Here is a 23,389-nt window from a genome sequence, read left to right as displayed (position 1 = left end):
TGTGAGCAGCCTTTCCAGTCTCTCTCAGCTTTACTCTGCATGAGAGAACATATCCCATGCTACTAGCTGCCTTCTGCAGGGTTCACACAAGTCATAGATATTTAGTGTGTTTGGCATACATCAGTTTAGTCAAATCCCTCTGTTGAATAATATAAGGAAATGAAGAAGAATTGGAGACTGTGTTTGAAGAAGTCACCCTGTGTATTTTAATAATCAATATGCAATAAACTGAGAATATTAAGTAACAGAATTATAAATAAAATACTACACAGATGACCCAGACTACAAAACCATGACAGATGATGTTGCAGAACGATGTGAGGAAGCACTCCACCTTATTCCCTCTCCCAGGCTTCAGAAAGAAGGCCTTATCAGTTCCTTGGGTAGGAAAACTATAATTTAGAAAGGATTCATAATCCTCATGGGGCCCAAAGCTGAAATCAATCTGTACCTCCAAACCCACACACAGCTACAGTTTTAAGAAACTGAGTAGAACTTAACAAAATTTTATCAGTGATACATTTCTGAGCGGAAAGATAGTGGAGACCATATTTCCTTCTATTTCTTCCTTGTCCTTTAGTTATGTTTCTAACTGAATAAAAGCAATGCAAGGCAGAGGAGATGGCCAGAGGGTAAAGCATTTGCTGTGAAAGTTTGAGGACCTGAGTTCAAATACCTATATCCCCAGGCACCCACCTACAAACTGGGCATGACCATTCCTACCGATGACCCAGCTTCCCACACACACATGTGCATACCAAAATAACATAATTAAATTAGTTTAGATTAAAAATAATGAATTTTGCCGAGCGGTGGTGGCACACGCCTTTAATCCCAGCACTCGGGAGGCAGAGCCAGGCAGATCTCTGTGAGTTCGTGGCCAGCCTGGTTTACAGAGTGAGATCCAGGACAGGCACCAAAACCACACAGAGAAACCCTGTCTCAAAAAACCAAAATAATAATGATAATGATAATAAGAATGAACTTCTTTTGGAAAGAAAAAGAATCGTAGAGGCTAGAGAGGTGGCTTAGTGATTAAGAACACTGTGTGCTCTTCTAAAGGACCCAGGTCACTTCCCAATATGCAACCATGGGGCTCACAATTGTTAGTGACTCTAGTCCCAAGGAATACGACATCCTCTTCCGATTTCTTAAGGTGTTGAATGTATATGCTGAACAGACACACATTCGGGCAAACGTTAATATACATAAAATCGAAATAAATAATGTATATGGATACAAAGAAGAACATTAAACCTTTCATGCCAGTCTCAGGAAAATAAGGAAGCACTCAGGAAAGAATCTGCACATGGAAGGTGCCATCTGTTGTTTGTCTCTTTATTTGAGATCTGTTGATGGATGCTGACTGTTCTTCCTCCCTACATAAGCATTTCCACTTCACAGTTCTTCTGGTTGAGAAGGCAGTTGACAAACCATGTCCAATCATGCGCAATTATAGCCCAGTCTTGTGCGACACTGGTGGGAAAGTGGGACATTCAGTTATTCAAACGATATACCTCAATCCTCCTGACACATATCCAGAAATTGTCAGCTGTTATTTCAGGTTATTGCAGTGAGCACTGGCCCGGGGCCTGCTTCTGCCTGTACTGTAGATCCTTTACAAAGGGCTTGAGAAATAACCCTCCTCTGTATTGTTTATACAAAAACAGTATTAGCTTGTTATTGTTGACGTTGATAGGAACAACTTTACAAAAACTATTCATTGTCTCCAAGGACTTGGTTGATGCTTGATTCCAAATTTATTTCTCCTTTTAAGTTTCATCTCTTTGTTTAATCAGCAGTGATGTGGCTTCACAATAGCTGTAATATTGTCATAATTTCCATAGAAACCATCTGCAAAACTGCAAACATAGGATTACACCCTCCCTGCAGGCTGAGGTAGGAAGGCCAGATGGGTGAGAAGGAAAAAGGCTCTCAGTGAGCCATGAATCACTTGGTGAGGGAAGAGATGGTGGGAGAGGAAATCACTTCACAGAAAAATTGTGTTTGGCGTATTCTCAGCCACAGGGTGAAATCCCCTAATGAGGTGGCTAGTGGTGTTGGGGTGCTTTCCAAGGTCGATGTCTGAGTAAGTTACTTGCTGGGACCTGGTGCTAAGAAAGCTGAAGACAAAGGATTCTTCTTCTGGGGGCTGCTGATCTCACAGTCCATTAGCCACAGGAGAGAGAGCTTTAACGTCCTAGTCAGCTCCTGTGTATGAAAAGATAGAGAGCTGGGTCTAACAACACTCACCTCCAGGGACAGACCTTTCACATGACTGTCTCATCACACCTGCATGATATCCCTGAGGGCAAGGCGTTCTTATTCCTGTGTTACAGGTGAGGAGACTGGGCGGTTCTCCAGACCTCACTGTCCTCTTGAGTGTTTTTAGGGCCTCTTTCCCACACCCTCAAAGCCGGGTGAGCATCACCTGTGTGTGTGTGTTCCTGGGTGCATCTCTGTTTAATAATGATTATATTGTAATACAAATATTAGCTAACTCTCCTTCACTAGCCTGGGAGTGGAAACTTTGAGTGTAATGTCTTTAGCACCCAAGTAGCACCAACCCATGATTGACTCAATAGTCCTCAACTTATCCTTTTGATAAAGGAATGAATGAGACATTCCCAGTTAACTTACTAAGTCGATCATCTTTGTAGCTATACCCCTGAGAGCTAACAAGGTGTCCAGTGTGCACAGGCCTTCAAAAAATATTTGAATGGAATAGTGAATGAATCAGCCAGCTCATTTCCCGATGTTATCATTTTTTTGGTGGCACCAAGCTTTTCTAGTTATAGACATAATGCTACTGTGGCTGGTAAGAAGTTCATTGCCATGTCTGGCCAGAGAATTCTAAGCACATGACTTCCTTTCGGTAGCCTGATATTGCTTGCTTTTAAAGGAACAACCCATTGTATAACAGTCATTACTCTTAACTGATGATCCAGCCAGATGCAAAGAACACTTGTGGATCTGACATCCAGGAGAGCAGAGTGAGAAGTGGTTGTATTACTCACTTGTAAGCTTGCCCAAATCCTTTCACCTTTCTGAGTCTACATTTCTCCCTTTAAAAAGGTAGTTGAGTTCAGTATGGGAATTTTGTAGCTGCACCACTCTCAGTTCTTACATGGGGTCTTAGTATATTATTCAAGCTGGTTTCAAATTCATGGGCTAAACTGATTCTCCTTCCTGAGTCTCCTGATTATCTGAGGCTGAAGGTACACATCCTCTTGGCCAGGTCATTCACTCCTTCTAGAAAAATTATCAGAAAGAGTTCATAATCCCAGTGAAAGTGAAGCTGCTTTGATGGAGGCCCTCCTTGCCTCCCTTTTCACCTACCCTACCTCTACCCTGACCCCTACTCCTTGCCCTCTGAGGAGTTGACTGGGAAGCAAGGACCTCAATGCACATAGCTCAGTGTGTTATCATTTTGTCTAGCAGTCCCTAGCTTTCAGGTTCAAGAATTCTGTAGACACTAGACCTGAGCCCTAAATCTCACTCAGCAGCCTGAACAGATGACATGAGCAGCCTTTTTCCTCATGTCTCATTATTGAACCCACAACCATCAGGTCCCCAAACCATATTATCTTTAAATAAGTCATTCACTTCTCTGGTCAATGTCTACATCTATATGTTAGGGCAGGTGTTATTTTGTGATTGGATTCTGTGAGACTTGTGATGGCAGTTACCATTTCCTATAATTAGTAAGCTATTGGTAAATTATGTGGGAGAGGCAGGCTACCTAGGCTTTGAGTGTCCTTACATGGTCTTGCTGGTTACATTGAAAATGAAAAGCTTCAACAGCTCTTTATTTCTCCTCTTTTATTTTCCATGAAAAAAAATCATGAGACCTGGGGTAATGGTTTTTCAGATAAGGCATTCAGTCTTGCTCTCTATTACCGTAAGAGTGGTGAATTCCCAAGCTTGGCAATCTTACTCTATAGAAGACCTACTATGTGTGCAGCCATCTATGATGGGATCCCCATGAGACCTGGGGGTCATGTACAACCAATGGCACCCATGAGAAGTGTTGGCTAATGCTTTTGCTTGAGTGAGAAAGTTTTTTGTCCCTCACCATGACATTCCTGTCTTCTGCCAGTATTTGTGAAATAATAACAGATTAACTTTTAGGGTATAAGTAGTAAAACAATTTGAAACTCTGCAAAGTTCTTGACATGTATACTATACTAAAAATCATCACAACAGCACTGAGATACCATATGTCATAGATAGAAAAATAGGTCTCAGCAGGGTTCAATAGCTTGCTAAACTTTATGTGGCTGTTACATGGCAGAGCTGAAATTGAACTTGTACTGTCTGAAAAGTTACACCCATACCTGTATTTTCTCTTCAAATATTGAAATGATGACAGAAGCAGGGTATACATGTTACTATTTTAGTAAAAACACACACACTGATTCCTTTCAGTGGCTGTATATTGACTGTAATCTTTGCAAAGCTGTCTGTCTCAACTTATGTGGAAAACCTAGATTTAATGACGACCACGATGGCCACTGGCTACGTGACATTGAACAAGATCTGTGTCCATCAGTGTTCAGTCTTCAAACAGACAGCCTGTCAAGAGTTTTAGCCAGAAGGGCTTCAATACAGAGAGATGGTTAAATGGGTATCAGTCCTGTTACAACCAGAGGAAGCAGCAGCTGCCCACAGCAGAGTGTACAAAGAGGTGAGGCCACCCTTGCAGGGTGAGTACTCAGGTTTCTGAGGAGGCAGCGCCACCCAGCTGCCTTGGTTCACCTGAGTGGCTCTGACAGAACTAGGAGTGACTCGAAAAGCCACAGCAGGTGAAGGCTATAGCTATTACACAAGGCTGATGGTGTCAGGACAGAGAAACCAAGAAGTCTGCTTCCATTTCTTTGGCCTTCTGGTCTCCATTTTTGGCCTTCTCGTTATGGAAGCTAAATAGGAAACTAGCTGGTTAATGACCCCAAGTCATACAGTGGCCAAGTTTGGGCCCAATACAAATTATGAAAGGAATGGGGACTTGGAGCTAAGTGACAGGCACAGAGAATCCGCAATCGCGGTCACTGGTCCCTTAGCTGTAGAAGAGGATACTATCTGTCTATTCCATCTGACTCTCTTAGAATATCCTATGAAATACCCACTCTGTTTCTTGAAATTGATTTCAAATGCTCACTAAATGCAGGCCTTTGAGTTTCTTGTTATGCTGTTTTCCTTCTGTATAATCCACTCCCTCTGCTCATTTCCCAGTGGGACTTGGGTGTCAGGATTACTGAGGGATTATCAGACCATCTGGGAAGCTGTCCTGCCTAAGCTCCATGTGTTGTGCAGGCTTAGGCCTCAGCATTTGCCCTGAGTCAAGATGGGAAACTTCTCCCCAGGGAGATTTAATTAGTTGCTTGTCAGAACAGCGTTGATGGATGGACTGCCTGTCTGAGATCGGCTCTCTGGTTGCTCTGATGTGGGATTCTCAGTTTATTTCATTTGTCATTCTGCTTCCTCTTTGCCTCAAAACTAAAGCCCCTCGCCTCTTCCTTCCTTCATCTCTTTCTGTCTTCGGACAAGATAAATTAGCCTCACTGAGTTAGCAAGACTCAAACTCCCAGGCAGCTAGCTGACTTGAGCTCTGGAGACCCATGAAACACCTCCTCAGGACAGACAACGTGGGCCAAGACCGTCTGTCAGCCTCAGTGTGAAGTTTATGGGTGTAAACTGTAAAGAAGACACGGCCATACTAGGGTTTGAGTCCCTGCTCAGCATTTAGTAGCTTTTTCAGACCCAGGATCCTATAAAATGACCATAGTAGTTATACAATATAGAAAAAGAAAAGAAAATCTCTGTAACCCTGTCCCTCAGCATGCCTTTTTAAGGCCCTCAGGAAATGATGGGTATCACTGCTCTTTCTATATACCATTTTTCTTTATGAGTTATTGATGTGCTCAGAATAAAAATTTGTTAATTTGTGTATACCACAAATGTTTACTGCTGTCATACAAATGCTAGATACTGTGTGAACAACTGATGAAGAGAAATTAGCACACTTCATATGCAACCTCGTAAAAACAGCTTTTTTGTCTTTTAAAGTGTGAACGGTTTGAGGAGCGGGAGAAAGGAAGGCTGGCCATAAACCCAAACTTAAAACACAATGTGGTAGACATTGTCATGGTAGGGTACCCAGTGAACCCCAGAGATTCACTGACAGATGGAGAACCAAACCAAAACTTGGGAACAAAGAGGGCCCCTCATAACCTCATTGCACATTTGAGATAGCTTTGTGAGGTATGGTGGTAGGAATGCATGCTGTGAGGAGGGTATTACATCGGGTCCCAAGAAAAAAATCAGTAAAAGATGAAGTATGGCATGTTCAGGAACCTAAAGGCATAAGCTGAGCAAAACCAGATGTCAGCCCAGGCTGTATTTTCAGAACGTTATGGAGAATTGGCAAGACATTTTAGATGTTCTTGGTGGCCTTTCTTCCAAAGGTTCCACCTGGTTCTTACATCATACCTCTTTCATGCTATGGCATTTGTCTAACCAATAATCAACTGTCTCACCCCTTCCTAAGGTACATCTGATTTTTCTGAGAAATAAAATATGTCCAAACTGAAAACTGCATTTTCTGGTCTGCCTTACAGATACAGCAATGCACCACAGCTCAATAGAAATCCCGGGCAGCATTAATATTTACTGGCTGGAGAGTAGGTGAACCACCTCCAACAGGCCAGTGAATATAAAGGGATTATTTGAACCTCTGAGAGGTCTAGAGATATTTTATCTTCTCTAGTGCCCAGCCTAGAATAAATCCTTTACTGAAAACCATTTTGTGTAAGAGTAGTAATCGACGAGAGAACTCAGAACACTAAGGTCCAAGAGACACACATTTCAGTCCTAGACCTAATTGTAATTCTGGATAGGGTGTTAACTATCAAATAAGACAAGTCCCATGGAAAACAGAAATAAAGCCTCTTCCACAGAGACATTGTGATCATACAATAAACCGTGATAGTAATAGTAGATGACATTTATTGCTTCCTGTATCCCCAGCAATTTTAGGTATTTTATATGTATCATTTCACTTAAGAAATAAAATTTCATAGTAACCCATTAGAACTCCTATTTATAGATGAAGAAAATGAAATGGAAAGATTAACTAACCTTTTCTGGGTCATAAAGCTTCTAGACAGTGCATTTTCAGAACAAAGCTCAGCACATGGAAAGAATTCTGATACACTGCAAAGTAATGAAATAGAAGACTTGGGAAACCATTTTCATTTACATGTTAGTGATAAAGTAAATGACACACGCTAACCACCTACCTTGTGTTCCATGATGTTGGTATTTCTTTAAAGATGACAGTGGTCTCTCAAAGCCTAATATGGTTCCACAATCATTATTCTTTGCAGATAACCCTTTTTTTCTCTGTGAGTGCCTTTAACATGGTGCTTTTCTTTCAAGCTCTGCAATATTAGCAAAGGGTTAGGTATTTTGTTTTTCCTTCCCTGAAGCCAGTGCATTCTCCAAATGTGAGGATTCTGGAAATGTCAGAGACTTATGTGACCTCTCACCCCTTCTCCATTCCTGTTGAGAGTTCTTTGACTTTATGGCAGACAGCCTTTTTAACATCCAGATGTTTTCACCACTTCTGATTTTGCCATAGAGAGGGTTAATTAGTCATATTTCCTTTTCAGCTCACAGATTCCCCTCTTCAGATGCATATAATCTTCTGTTTAACCCTTTTTGTGTTTTTTAATTCATCTATTTATTTTACATCCCGGGCACAGCCTCATCCTCCCCTCCCGGTCCCCCTCTCCCATTTCACCCACCTACCCCCAATCCCCTCCTCTTCCATCTCCATACAGGAAAGGGCAGGTCTCCTATGAGTATCAAGAAAACACGGCATGTTGTAGTAAGACTAAGCACTGTTCAGCCCTTTTTAAATGACAGCCCCCTCTTTAACCATTTTTGTGCATTTTATCTCTTTTTATTCATTATTTTATCCCATTTTCAGATAATATATTTTCTTTTATATGATTTTATTCCAGTTTTCTTTTACAAAACTTAAATTTTCTTTATTTTTTTATAAAATTTTTTATGCTTTTCTTATATTTATGTATTAGGATGGGGAATTTCTTAATTTGGAATTTGGGTTTGTTTGTTTTTTATAATTTTGCATCAGTTCCACCCTTCCCTGTCCCTTAAGATCTTCATGTACTCTCCTCACTCCTTCTCAAACTCCTAACCTCTTCTTTATTATTTTACATATATGTACACACACACACACACACACACACACACACACACACACACACACTCCTGAGCCCATTTGATGTTGCTCAAGTGTTGTTCACATGTATATGCATTTAGTGCTGACAATGTGGGGTGAGAGAACCAACCATGGGATTCCTCCCTGGAGAAGGCTAATTCTTCCTTTCTGAACAGCCATGGATTATCTATAGTTCTTCGTCTAGGGTTGGGGACTGATGAGATTTCCCTCATCTGTGCTTGTATGTCAAATAGTGTTATCATTATTTAGGTTTGGTTTAGAAATCATATTATTCATGTTTCATGGGCAAAGCTCCTCTCTCATATATAGAAGACACTATATATGAGAGAGTGGGCCTTAATCCAATTAGACAGCTGTTAGTTACCACTAAGTTGTAAGTCTCTATTGCACCATTGAAATAGTTTGTGGGGCTAGTCATTACCTAAAGGTTTTACAGCTAGGTATGACTATTGATTGTTTTTCTCCCTTGGCAATTTTCATAAAAATTCAGCAGTGATGATAATGATGAGACATACATATATGGAGAGACAAAGAGTTAGTTCACTACCACAGACTAGCTTAGCAAAAATCTCAGTGCCAAGCAGGAGAAACATCCCTTGAAGTAGTTGGCCATTGTTCTTGATTGCCTGCCAGAACTTGAAGGTGATATACTATTGCCGAAGACAGCACACACCACATACCACATGTACTTTAGACACAAGACTTGGAGAAATCAAGCTTACATTGACCTGGAAGCCTCCTCCCTGAGGACTAACATAGTATCGGAAGACATGTGGAGATCTCATCACTTCATGTTGACTTTATCTGCACATTTATTTTGTTTTATGAAATTTTAAAGCATTTGGTGCATTAAATATACTACTTAAATTTTGTCAACTCACATTACACGAAATTTTTCCTTAAAAGATTCTAATGATCTCTGGTCCATTGTTTTGCACTGTAGTAGATAATCTAGCGGTACCCTTATCCTGCCCATTGTTAATGTTGAATGTTTGACTTTAGAAATTCCTAGAGGTTTAAAACAGCACCTGAGCTTGTGTGGGGGTCACTCTGTGTTATTCATTATGAAGGGACTTCTCCCATAATACTACATCATGAACATGAACCAAGTCAACAGAACTTCATACCATAGCCTTGTGTTCATGACAATTCCCTGGCCTATCTTTTTTCTTAACCCAGAGACCAAGTTTATATGGAAGTCTCTGTTCCAGTCCCTCCCTGTTTTGGTGTGGACCAAAGGACCTCACCTTTCTACTCAATTCATCATTATGAAAATCAATTATCTTATACTCAACATAATTTGCCCTCCAGTTGAACCCTGGGTAACTGAAATTTTATGTTAATTCTAACAAAACTGGTTTGTTTCTTCTTTTATGACTACATTATTGAGGAAATGACTAGCACTGGGGCTTACATTTTCCAGTTTTAAATTATAGAGTAATTCACATACTTTATTTAATTTTGAGTTTAAAATGCAATTTATGGCCACCTACTTATTCATCTAACTGTAACTCCACCATTAACCTGTTGTGTACTCAATAAAGCAACATAAAATCAATGTGTCTCAATTTTCTCATTTGAGAAATGACCCTAATAATACTATTAACTATAGCCTTTGGAAAATTCAATAAGTTAACACATGAAAAACATTTAGACAAGCTTCTGGACTTACATATTGAATAATTTATTTTTCATTATTGTTACTATGGCTATCCACAGAATAAAATCATACATTCATTTTTGAGGAAATGTGCATTGCTGCGACTTTGTGATCATTTTTATAACTGAAATAAATTAACGTCTCCAGATCTTTTTTTTTTACAATAATTCCCCCTCTAAAACATTTAAAAATGTTTTCAAGAATTTGTCACCTTTCTCAGTATAGTATGTTAAGAACTGGGATTACTTTTCCCCCTTCCTTTTTTAATCGTATTTTCATTCATTCTTTGAGACTATCATAGATGTATACATTTTGATCATATGTACCCCATTACTACTTTCCTCCAAGTCCTCTTAGACCCTTTCCAACAAAGTCATGTTTTATCTTTAAACCCATCAATTCTGATTAGAGTTGCTCATATCACATGACCATTCACTGCAAAATGGGCATCTACACTCCCGGGCGTCAGGGGGAATAGACGCTTCCTCTCCTAGTAGCCACCAACTGCATATAGCTCCCCTGCTAGGGTATGGTCTGTGCACTCCTCCTCTATCTAGGCTGGACTGTAGGCTAGCTTGATCTTGTGCAGGTAACCAAATGAGAGGACATATAAGCTGGCTCCATAACTTAGCTAATGTGAATAGTGCTACAATAAGTCCTGATGTGCTGGTGTCTCTGTGTATGCTCACTTGGAGTTTTTTTTGTCTGGAACAAAATACCCAAAAATGTTAAATAATTTCTATCTAATAATTGACAAATTATTTTCTAGAGAAGCTGCATCATGTTGCAATTCAACTACCATTGTAAGAGAGATTGTCATTTTAATATGTATTATTTCCTTTTAATAACCTAATCTATGAAAATACAGTATCTCTGGGATGATGAGACATTCTACACTTGGATCACAGTACTCTTTGCACAAGTCTGTGAGGACACTTTAAAACAAAGTAAACTAGGGGATTTAAATGGGTGGATTTTATGATTATGTAATTTTAGCTCACTAAAGATTTTTTAAAGGTTATTACAAGAGAAGACCTAATTGTATTACAAAATACATTTCATCCCTTTAGAAAGGTTGTAATGTAGTAGGAGTTTACCACGTGGCATGCATTCTGTACATGGCTTTATATGCATCAGTGTATATAATCCATTATATGTAATTCAGTCAAAAACACTGCCATATCAGGTCACAGAACATATTATTAACCATGGTGAGGTTCCCGCACCAGACCGTTTGAATTCAGGTCTCGACTCATCACTAACTAGCTTGTCAATCAGTGTAGACCTCTGTATCTTTTTCTGTAAATAAGAATGTTGAGGTTAACTTTCTAAGCGGGGGTTAGTGAAATAATGCTTACGAAGCACTTAGAATACTGTACAATGTCATTATCATTATTAAATTTATGAAAACATTTTCCTTTTTAGCAGTTAATAATTGCATGATAATAGTGTTATGAGAGAGTGAGCCACATATATTAATAAAAGATGACATATTTGCACTGTGTTCATGGAGAACAAGAGAAACAACTGACCCTTATGGATCCCCTACCACCAATAGATACTGCACTTACTGAATGTAGATTTGCACATCCACACAATGCCACATGATAAGCCTATTGTTTATCTTCATTTTATAGGAGAAGAGACAATAGGAGAAGGTGAGTTAGGAACACTCCTCAGTTTAAAAGAGCAAGTATTTGATGTAACAAAGATAGAAAGTTAGATCTTTCTGCTCTCCAGAATTCATGGTTTTCCTCTTTCACGCACAAAAGGATTGACATGAGACCCTTTTTCAAATATTATAATTAACAAGATATTAATAATTTTAAACTTTTCTTCCTTTTTTTACTTAGGAAATAAAACAAACTATTTTGTTTCGAATGTAATACATATTAAAAATAAACTTGAGCCAGATATTTGGATACACACATGTAGTGCCAACATGGAGGGATGGAGGCAAAAGAATTGTGAATTTGATATTATTCTTAGTTACACACCAAGACTCTGTCTGGGGAACACACACAGAGAGAGAGAGAGAGAGAGAGAGAGAGAGAGAGAGAGAGAGAGAGAGAGAGAGAGAGAGAGAGGAGAGGCAGGGGGCGGGGAATGGTCCCAAATGTAGTCATTGAGAAAGGAACTCAAAGATTTATGATAGTTTTAGGAACTGAATCACAATTTCCAAATAGGCAAATCCAGAGTTCAAAAGTTGACTTTCAGAGTATCCACAAAGAAATGAAGAAATATATTTTAGATGTTAGAATAAAACAGAGTACTCCATGCCAAGCTCAGTTTCAACATAAACAGAATAAAGAGATTTCCAAATTAAGAAGCAGAAGAGAAAACTGAATGGATGATATGACATGCAACCGTTTCTGAAGCTTCAACATCCTTGAATTCATCTTTGTGCTCTTTCATTTTCTTCTTCAAACGCTTTCTCTTCAGAAACTGCCAGGTGTTGTAGCAGAAGCAGAAGGGGGATTCCAAGAGCAGCCAATTTATCGAGAAAGACAACAAAGGAAAGTGGCTTACTTTGTTGTCAGCCTCAAAGTTACGTATCCCATTCCCTGGGTTTATGGAAGAACTTGGCTACAGGTCTCTTCTGGAAGGAAAACTCAAGGATTTGGAAGCTTACTTGGAAAACTAGATCTTTCTGATCCCTAAATCATGTGGGAGGCAGAATCACACTGCTTGGTCGCACTGGTGACGGACATTATGAATGGAGATCTCTGGGTGACAGCCCACCAGATGATTTTCAGAGCTCTAAGTGTCCTACTTCATGCGTTGGCATGCTGCAACTTGATTTGTTTTATTTATTTTATTATAAGCAATAAAATAACCAGGGTCTGTTTCCCATTTGGTTAAAAGGAAAAGGTCTTGGGTTGTACCAGGGGCTTCTCTCAGCCACGAGAAGTAACCTTAAAATTGGCTGAGATGCCCTGTGAGAAGGAAAAACTGTAATCTGCAAGTTCCAGGAGGATGCTGCAGAGTCCAGCTTTAAATGTGTTTCATTTTGCATTGCTAGTAATGGCTTGGAAAGAGGCCATCAACCTATTAGGGTAATTATATCCGCAGATGAAGGTAAATAGATGGTGCTATAGACACTGATCGGGAAGAGACATAGTGCAGAGCAAGCTACAGAGATTAGAAATGCGGTCAGGAAATGAGCAAATGAGACCAGCTTGGAAGCTGGAAACATGCATCTGGACAAAGACATGATTTGAAAACCAGAAGGGCTCTTTTCTTTCTTTCTTTCTTTCTTTCATTCTTTCTTTCTTTCTTTCTTTCTTTCTTTCTTTCTTTCTTTCTTTCTTTCTTTCTTTCTTTCTTTCTTTCTTTCTTTCTTTCCTTTCTCCCTCCCTCCCTCCCTCCCTCCCTCTCCCTCTCTTCTCTCTTCTTTTCTTTCTACTTTTCTTTTATTGAAAATGGATTTTTTTCATACAATATATTCTAATCATGATTTCTCCTCCTTCAACTCCTCCAAGGTCTTCCCCACCTTTCCTCCCATCTGGATCCATACCCTGTCTGTCTATAGCTAGAAAACAAGTATATAAAGAATAATAAAAATGAAATGAGATCAAGCAAATCAGAATAGGACAAAACAAACTAACTGAAGATAGAAGGCCAAAGAAACCAGCAGGATTCTTCACAGGGGGCTCATACTTGGAAAACAACAGCAGTAAATTTGAGCAAGTATTAGTCCCGGACATGCCTATAACAGAATGGGGAAAATAGAATACTTAGAGCTGGTGTTCATGTGATTTTTTTTAAGATGCATTTTTCTAATGACATTAATTTCCAGTATCTCTTTTGGTCATAAGCCCAGAGAGGTTAAAGAAAAAGAATGGATTCTTCACTGAAGAAATAAGGAAGAGCTCAATGAGTTGCTTAAAATTAAAGGTTTTGTTAATAAAATACACACGACTAAAACCTGAGTGTCCTAACTCGTTATTCTCTTCACTATATCTTGTCACGATGCCATGGATCTTACCATGGTAATTCGTGATTCACTATTGACCTCTTTCTTCTGTTGCACAGTTTGATTTCCTTTGAATCCTAGTTTAGTATTACTGAACATTTGTGCATGGCAGGAAAGTACTCTAGCTTCCATCTCACCCGTCTCATTGGGATGAAGCAGGGCAACATGTCAAGGTTCATAGCCCTCTGGATTTGAAGCTTAAACCTCACAATGATACCACTAACTGGAGGAGCTATGAGTGAGCAAACCATATGCTTTTCCAGTCTCATGTTGTTAGGCTAAGGAGATGGGTCACTGTTATCATGTAGGATCTGTCTTTTTCAAGATCTAAAAGAAGAACAATTCTATAGAAAAAGGCCAGTCTGTAGCTAGAGTTTTCCTGCCTTGCCCACAGTCAGAACAAATCTTTGTCGCCCGCCAGTCCCACAGCCGCTCAGACCCAACCAAGTAAACACAGAGACTTACATTGCTTACAAACTGTATGGCCATGGCAGGCTTCTTGCTAACTGTTCTTATACCTTAAATTAATCCATTTCTATAAGTCTATACCTTGCCACGTGGCTTGTGGCTTACTGGCATCTTCACATGCTGCTTGTCATGGCAGCAGCTGGCAGTGACTCCTTCCACCTTCCTGTTCTTTCTTTTCTCCTCTCTGTTAGTCCCGCCTACACTTCCTGCCTAGCCACTGGCCAGTGTTTTATTTATTGACCAATCAGAGTAATTTGACATACAGACCATCCCACAGCACCAGTCAGAGATGGAGACCATGAAGCCCATGAGGGCACAGGCAAAGAGAGAAAATATAAAGAGAAAACCATTAATCAGAAGAGAAAACACTCTTTAAGGCAAACAGGCACATTTAAGCATTCATTTCACCTTGGAAAAACTAATTTCCTTTCCATTTTCTTATGTTCTTGTTACAGCATCCTTCTCTTAAGGGTGTTATTTTGTCCTATAGGTGTAATGATGTGTGAGTGTCTAGGTACCATTACTTCTTCTTATCTGTCGATACCAGGTTTAAAATGGAGTGTAAAGTGTCTTAGGATTCTGACAACAACAGGATGGTGTGTGTGTGTGTGTGTGTGTGTGTGTGTGTGTGTGTGTGTGTGTGTGTGTGTGTGATACTGGCAATGTTATAACCTCCATTTGCTCTGATAAATGTCTGTTACTCTGGATAGGTAGATACAACCCAACCATGCCTATGCAATGACTCCTTATTTCTACTCCCTAGTGACAAGATTGCAGGTCAACTGACTAGAACACAGCCAATCACATTCTTTCTGATTGGGAATTGGAGGCAAGAGACACTCATTTTATTCTCTGAGAATGTGATTAGAATGAAGAAATATAGAGTTGCCAATGTTGAGGGAAGGGGGGAAGAATTGTAGCTAGTGTAAACACAGGAGCAGGGAGAATGATGGGGTAGCCTCAGAAAGTGAAAGAGACTAGAGCTGGCAGACACTTGTGCTTATATTTTCCCTGTGGCCTGTTGTTTTTTTTTATTTGAGATTGTTACTGTTAACTTTTTATAGCAAAGTGTTATCATTAAAACAGTACATGAACTAAACCACATCCTGTTAACACACAAGTAAGTCCATCCAAAACATTTTCCAGAGCTAGAGAGACGGCTCAGTGGTAAGACTGCTTGCTGCACAAGAATGAGGGCCTGAGGTTAGACCCCAGAGCGACATTAAAACATTGTGTGTGATCACCCACACACTCATAACCCCAGCGCTGTGGGGTAGTGGAGAGGAGATAGGGGAATCCTTGGGACTTGCTGGTTCCAGGCAGTTCCAGGTTCAATGAGAGATCTTTTCTGAAAGGAAGAGGCAGAGTGATAAAGCAGGACACTTGATATCCTCTTCTGGTGTTCATATGTATATACCTCACTTACACACACAGGTGCACACACAAACCCAAAAGATTACCCTATGTCATCCCATTACTATGTCACAATCTCACAATCAGCTAGGACTCACATCTAGTTTAAGTTTCTTTATGTGTGTATGCATGCATGCTTGCATACAAGTAGTACATATTTGTATCATATTTATTCAAAGCTATTATTTATCAAATATCTCATTGGTGAAACATCAATATATTAGATGCTATAGTGCGGACAGTGGCTGGAATGATGCGCAGACTGATCACCCCCAAGGAGTCCAAAGGAGACACTTATAAAAACAGATAACAATAATGTACTTTATAATTGCAGTAACAGAGGTTGACAGCAACTCTTGGAATGACTGGTGACAGTATAGATGGTGTGAGAAGCTTTTCAGAAAAGATAATGCTGCAGCTGAGTCTTAAGGATTGTTTGGCATCTCCAATGTTAAAAATGGTGATAATCATTCCAGGGAGAGGCTACAATTTGGGCAAACACTTGAATAAGAACAGCAGGATGTGAAAGAGGAGCTCAAAGTTCCTGTGGTTTCTGGACAACAGGATGCACTTCAAGAGCGAAGAGATGAAGCTACAGAAATGAACGGAGGTTAGACATAGAGACTCCTATGTCGTATCAAGAATCTTGGAATTTACTCTGAAAGAGCTGACAGAGAAGGGGATTAAAAAGAGGCATTTACAATGAGATCTTCTATAGGATTTTCTCTGAGTTGATTCAGCCAGGTGAGGGGAGATGTCACCAGCTAAACTTTACTGCAGGAGGTACAAGAGAAGGTTCTAGAATTTATCGTCGATTTGTTGGGTGTTCCAAGTACCTTAGGAAGCAAAAGGTACTACTTTAAACTTGACATCAACGGAAGAACAAGAAAGAAAAAGATCGAGGCAGAATTGTATAAGGGTAGAATGATGCCTTAGCTGGTCTTGCAGAGGGCTATAAAGGGAGGATAAGCCCCATAATCTGTCTTCTGTTTCAATAAAAAGGACCAGGCCTTTACAGCTTGTCATTTAGTGTCATTGGATGTGGGTTACCCCCAAGCCAGTGGTATCCTTGGCAAGGTAGATATCATTAGTTGAAACAGTACTAAAAACTCATTCGTAACTGAGTCTCTTGACAGCAGTACTTGTAAAAGTTAGCCCTTCATTCTCCAAGGAGGATCTGAGTAGCATACCACGAGGCTTACCAGATTGGAAGCGAGGGCCATGTGTTCACTCAGGTGGACACACTGGTAGTTGCATGAATCAGCCTGAAGCTCAGGGGAGAGGGCTGTCCAGATGTAAGTACCAAGAGAAAGCTATGTGACCAGAGACTGTGTGGTCTTTTAGGGTTCATACACCCTTTGAGAATTTGAAAAAAAGCAGAGGACTTTCTGTCCCCCCAAATGGGCTGAAATATGTATCCATGGAATTTCTGGATGTTTATTCTCTTCCGATTAAGTTCTCTTACTGACACTATACCTTGAACAACATCATGCAATGTTTTAATTAATTGAAGTACTTAGATATTTTCTGGAAGCATCCACAAGATACCAGGACTTATTTTTTATTTTAACTACTTTTTATAGCATTGGTACATTTAACCACATTATCCTCATTTTACAGAGGAGACTGTATCCAGGGCTACCACAGTCACTGCAGGGTGAGGGTAGAAGTTAAATACTGATCTGTGTGACTAGCAGAGTTGGAGTCCGTATCTGGGCTCCATGGTGTGATCCATGTGTTCCCACAATGGCCCAATAAAGGCAACAAATGGCTTCTTGCCAGAAGGGAGGAGAGCAAAGAGGCCTCATCAAAGGGGTTTATTGAAACCACCCCATAGGAGCCTCCAGTGGTGTGGTGTTGCTGGGGAAGACGTTGACTATTGGCATCAGGCAGACAGCCCCAGAGTCTGGACTGCAGGGCTGAACTACAAGGCTGTCAGATTAAAGGTGCCCCAGTAGTCCTAGGAGTTTATCACACTGCTTCTAGACATAGGTTAGAGGATTACCGCAGTCATTTTTCATTTTCATTGATGATGTAATAGAAAAGAGAAAGAGTCTGCACTGTGTTCATTGTTTTTTTTTTTAATTTTTTTGAAATAAATTTTATTTAAATATTCTTGGCTCTGTCCATCAGGCTTCTCTCTTTCTCTTTCTTTCTTCTCTCTCTCTCTCTCTCTCTCTCTCTCTCTCTCTCTCTCTCTCTCTCTCTCTCTCTGTGTGTGTGTGTGTGTGCGTGTGTGTGGTGTGCATTTGTGGTGTATATACAGGTTCGTTTGTGTCAAATGTGTGTGGATGTACATATATACATGTGAATGGAGGACTACAATATCATATGTCTTCCTCCATTGCTCCATACCTTATTTATTGAGACAGGGTCTCTCATTGAACCCAGAACTTATCAGTTCAGCTAGATTACCTGGCCAATGGGCTCCAGGGATCCGCTTGTCTCCACTTCTGTGGCACTGGGATTACAGATATGTGTTGCTGCACCTGGCTTTCCTACCACCTTTTTATACTAGTTACAAAAACTCAGTTAACAAGTCAAGTCATGGTAAAAGAGTCATCAGAGAGCTACAGAGTTAAGTGAACTTTCTATGCAAACATGGTTTTTGTCTTTATCTGAGTAGGATATTTGATACTTAACATTCCAATTATCTAGTCTCGTCTTGAAAACTTTCACAGTTACAAAGTGTTTACATACCTTGGACCTACTTACAAAAAGACTTTCAACAGTACAGAAAGTTGCCTGGAATCAGATACGTGTAAAGAAAAACTCAATCTTACAGTAGCCACATAGTAAGTATAGATTCAACTTAAACTTTATCATAAACATATAGATATTCATTAACTTTCCCTTCTCTTTTTAAACAAAGGAAGGTTGACAATATATTGTATTGTCATCATGAAGTTGATTGTGATATTGTTTCCTTAAAAAAAATCACGTCTATTTTATTGTTTAATTGTATGTATGTGTGTCTGTGTCTGTGTCTGTGTGTGTATCTGTGCCTGGGAGGCCAGAAGAGTGTTGGATCCCCTGGAGCTGGAGTCACAGGCAGTTGTGACCCTCTCAGTGTGGATGCTGGAATCCAAACTTAGCTTCTCTGTGAGAGTGACAAGTGCCCTTAACTGCTGAGCCATTGATCCAGCCCTACAGTTTCTATTTGTCCGTGTGTGTGTGGGGGGGGGGGGGGTAGGAAGGCAACTTGGCAACTTGAAGGAATCTGTCCCCCCTTCCATCCTGTGGGTCCTGTGATAGAATTCACGTTGTCAAGCGTGGTAGCAAGCATCTTTTCTGAACCATCTCACCAGCCCTGTAGTAGAGCTTTTCCAAAACTATCATAACAAGCTATTTCCATAGCATATGCCTCGGGAAAGAAGGCAAACCCATGAAATGAACTTTAGTTTTGATGAAAGCTGAGTCAAGCTCTGTGAGTGTTACAAAAATTATTTTCCACAGTGGCATTGGCTAGTACCCTCATTGTGGCAGAACCATCATCCTACAAGCGGGCATCTTTGATGCGCCACTTTTCTTCATGCTGGGAGTACCCAGTGGCATGTGAACAGTAGCACCCTCCAAATTCAGTTGTGCAGTTCCAGCACTCTGTGATAGAGATAAGAGCTGGGGCTATAGATGTAACAGTCTTATTAAATAAGAAATGCAGAGCCAAATGCAGAGTTAAAAGCCCAAGAGGTCAGAGCAGTAGCTAAGAGCTGATACTAAAAACCCTTTCTTACCGTTTGCTGCTGCGGCCATCCTTCCCCTCAGAAAGAGGCCTACTTCCTGTGTGTCTGTCTTTTTATTGACTTTCTGTTCTGCCCTCTCATTGGTTGTAAACCCAACCACATGACCTCCTCGTCATCGCCTGTCTATACAGACCTCCAAGTCTTCTGTGGTTGGTATTGAGATTAAAGGTATGTGTCTCCATGCTGGCTGTATCCTTGAACACACAGAGATCTGTCTGTCATGTGATCTGGATTAAAGGTGTGCACAGCTGCCACCGGGCTTCTGCTATGGCTTGCTATTAGCTCTGACCCCCAGGCAACTTTATTTATTAACATACAAATAAAATCACATTTCAGTACAAATAAAATATCACCATAGGGCTCTTGAAATAATGAGGAAATGGTGAGGAAATAAAGAAATGGTGAGGAAATGATGAGGAAATGAGGGGTCTACCATAAGGTATGGAAACAGTGTCCTGTTAAAAGATTAAAAGAGGTTGAAGAGAGGTAGTAGGTCTGTCTATTCCACCCTAGGGGGATACAGAAAACGCTATCTACCAGGAAAAGACTCCCACCAACACAGAATCAGAGAGTGCGCTTATTTTGGACTTCTGGCTGTAAGAAACATGAGAAATTTCTGTTGTTTATAAATTACACAATATATGGTATTTTGTAACAGCAGCTGGAATAGACTGAGATAATCCCCATGACAGGCAGAAGCAAATCAAGTATTAATAACACAAAACAATTGTTTCTATTGTCAATGAGCCCTGGAGGGTTTCAGAGGTTATTGTAAAATTTTTGCAGCTATCAGATAACAGAAATCCAGCCTGGTTACTTTTTTATAATATGAGGTAATGAAAAAGGTACATTTCATAATGTTCTGTATTCCATGGTACAGAAAGTCCTTATCTAACTGCGAATGTGGCTGTGAGGAAAGATTGATATTTGCCGGGCCCTGGGAAGGGCAGGGGTCTATATTCAGTTAACCCACTATCGCTGGGGCTCTAAAGTCTATTCTTTTAGTTATAACTTCTGTATTAGTTATTCTTCGGTTGCTGTGAAAAAAGAAAACTGAACAAGGCAACTTATAGAAGTCAAGATTTATTTGGCTTACTCTTCCAGAGGGACAAGAGTCCATCTTGGTGGGGAGGCATGGCAGCAAGCAGGCATGGAGGCAGAAGGAAGCTGAGGGATCACATTTCAATGCCCCCTCCCCCAACACAAGGCAGAGGTAGCAAACTGAAAGTACCCCAAGGCTATGAATTCTCAAAGCTACCTTTACCCTCCCCAAGAATACACTTCCTCCTTCAAGGATGTACCTCACAAGCCTCCCCAAACAGCGCTACCAACTGGGGACCAAGTATTCAAACATTAGAGCCTTTGGGAGACAGCTCTCATTTAAACCACCACACCCTCTGATACAACATTATACACTATCAGCTCTTTTAAAATGAAACAACAGCACATCCTTCTGTTTCCTGACACCTAGTGCCTCATGCTCTCATCAGCATACCCACTCAGCTCTTCTAACCATTTTATAAATAAGGCAAGTAGGCTCATAAGACTTTTCAGGTTGTTAATTCTAAGGGTAAAATGTTGAGAACAATTTAGAACATCTGTGTCCTGGGTTTTGCCTCTTGTGCTCACGTAGTTAATGAAAAAGTACTGCGTAGATCTTAAAAATTGTTTATGTACTCTGCTTGGGAACCTGTGATTATCTGATATTGGGCATCCTGGATACAGAAATGTGAAGTCTCTGTTGGGATCAGAATACAGAGGTAGCGCGCTCAACAACGAAGTATTCATTTATTAATAAAAGATGTATGCACAAAAGAGGCCTGACTCTCAGTCTATGCTCCCTAGAGACTTTTCACTATCACCTGGCTCTGGGGCATCTGTCTCGTCATTCTGCTGCTTCTCTGAAGACAGAGCGCCAGAGGCTGACAGAGCTTTTAGTCCCAGACCATATACTGTAGCTGAGTACAGGAAACGAGAGAGGAAAACACACAGCCTGAGTTCCTTCCTGGAGACAGATAAGAAACCTGGAGACAAGACCTGGGGCTGAAGCTTTGTGCTTTGACTGGCCTGCTGTTCTGAGTGTCCATTAGGAGTGAGACTCAGGCCGTTCATCTGGACTGCTGTGCTGTATACAGTGTGTGCTGAGGGTGCTGGGATCTGAATCCATTCACTGTATTTCCGTTCATGCTCTAGAACTCATTCAAAGGAGCACTCAACAGCTCCTGCACGTGTTCTGAAAAGGGCTGTTAAAAGTCCCATCCAGCAAGAGAGGCTGCATGGGGACCCACCTAGACCCTCTGAATGTGGGTGACAGTTGTGTAGCTTGGTCTGTTTGTGGGGCCCCTAGCAGTAGGACCAGGATCTGTCCTTGGCTCATGAGCTGGCTTTTTGGAACCTATTCCCTATGGTGGGATGCCTCGCTCAGCCTTGATGCAGCGGGGAGCAGCTTGGTCCTGCCTCAATTTGATATGCCATGCTCTGTTGACTCCCATGGGAGGCCTTACCCTTTCTGAATGGAGATGAAGGAGGAGGGGATGGGTGGGGGTGGGGAGTAGATGGCAGGTGGGGGAAGGGAACAGGAGGAGAGGTGGGAGGGGAAACCGTGGTTGGTATACAAAAATAAATAAAATTTAATTTAAAAAAAAGGGGGGGGGGATTCAGTCATGTGGTTCAGGGTTCCCATGTGTAGAGTGTGGTGTCCTGGGGAAGAGACAGTGCCATTTAGACAACTCTCTGCTCCCCTGAGTATAAACAAGCATTTGGAATAAGGTAATTAGGGTCTCCAAATGATCTAATGCCAGAAATTCAAATGACCCCCAACCAGGCATGTGGTATAAAGAAATGGAAATCAGAGCCTTGTAAATGAACCCAGCAGTGGACATTCTGGTTAATTGAAGATATGTTACATTAGACGGCCAGGAGGTTTTGTCTATAGTACGTGGGTGCTAATTTATCAGTGAGCACAAAGTTGCCAAGTTCTTTTTTTTTTTTTTTTTTTTTTTTTTTTTGGATCTCTAAATATGCCAGGAGTGGTACAACACACCTGTTGTTCCAGCGCTTGAGAGGCTGAAGCAGGAGGGTTGGGAGTTTGAGACTAGCCTGGGCTGCAGAGAGAAACCTTGCAACAAAGAAAACAAAATTTCAAACCAAATAAGAAATATAAACCTGAATGTGAAATGCATATATTTTAAAATCCTGCTAAGTAGAAAAGCGTCTCTCTTTTTAAACACATGATGTTGTTCCTTTGTACTGTTTGTTTGGTTTTCTAGGGAGCAGGTTCCGAGGACAGTGTTCAGGAAGTCCATGAGGGAGTGTCCCTGGAGTCACCCTCTGTTGAAGGGCAGGGGAAGGAAGGAAGGGAAGACCGACTGGGCAGAGGGACAAATCTAGCTTCCATGGGGCAATTCTTAAGCGACTTAACACAGGCGGCTTTCCAGAAACAGCTGAGGGTTGAGAGCCTCGGGGAGGACTAATGCAGTCAGCGGAAGGATCTGGGAGGAGCGCCAGTGTCCCTGTAGACAGCAGGCGAGGCAGGGGCTTTCCTACCTGAGCCATTCGCCGGCCTCTAGACGCACTTCTTTGTGTAAATTCTGAAAGAAACTATTCCAGCCTTTAGATGTCTCTTCTCTTGAGGCGTCTCATGGCCTCCCTTCCACAGCTGGTTTTAGACCACAGTGATGCCATTATTGTCTTCTGCCAACCATTCCAGATTGCCCTTTCTCTCTTAGCTGGATCAAATGGCTCACCTGGTGTCAGGATTCAGACTCTGAGAAGTCAGAGCCCCTGGTCATCCTGCCCATCTCAGGTTCAAGTTCACTGTAGTTCATGTGCTTCCCCATGTACCATCAAGGTTGGGCAACTTG

The 23,389-nt window shown here is 40.9% G+C and overlaps 1 protein-coding gene and 1 long non-coding RNA gene across 2 annotated transcripts in view; one reads left to right on the top strand and one right to left on the bottom strand.

The window, feature by feature from the left end:
* The window catches only part of Dpysl3 (dihydropyrimidinase like 3), a 112,622-nt gene that overhangs the window by 14,275 nt on the left and 74,958 nt on the right, over nucleotides 1-23,389 (top strand). The gene's annotated exons all lie outside the window — the stretch shown is intronic.
* Nucleotides 1,311-23,389, bottom strand: LOC121823945 (uncharacterized). The gene is made up of 4 exons (XR_013046071.1): nucleotides 23,273-23,389; nucleotides 7,299-7,439; nucleotides 7,138-7,212; nucleotides 1,311-1,476 (listed from the first exon to the last, which is right to left on the bottom strand). It is a non-coding gene; the product is annotated as an uncharacterized LOC121823945 (long non-coding RNA).

Source organism: Peromyscus maniculatus, chromosome 19, assembly GCF_049852395.1.
Source record: "Peromyscus maniculatus bairdii isolate BWxNUB_F1_BW_parent chromosome 19, HU_Pman_BW_mat_3.1, whole genome shotgun sequence".
Taxonomy (NCBI): Eukaryota; Metazoa; Chordata; class Mammalia; order Rodentia; family Cricetidae; genus Peromyscus; species Peromyscus maniculatus.
Note: the sequence above shows the minus strand (reverse complement) of the source record. Positions and strands in the feature narration are given on the sequence as shown.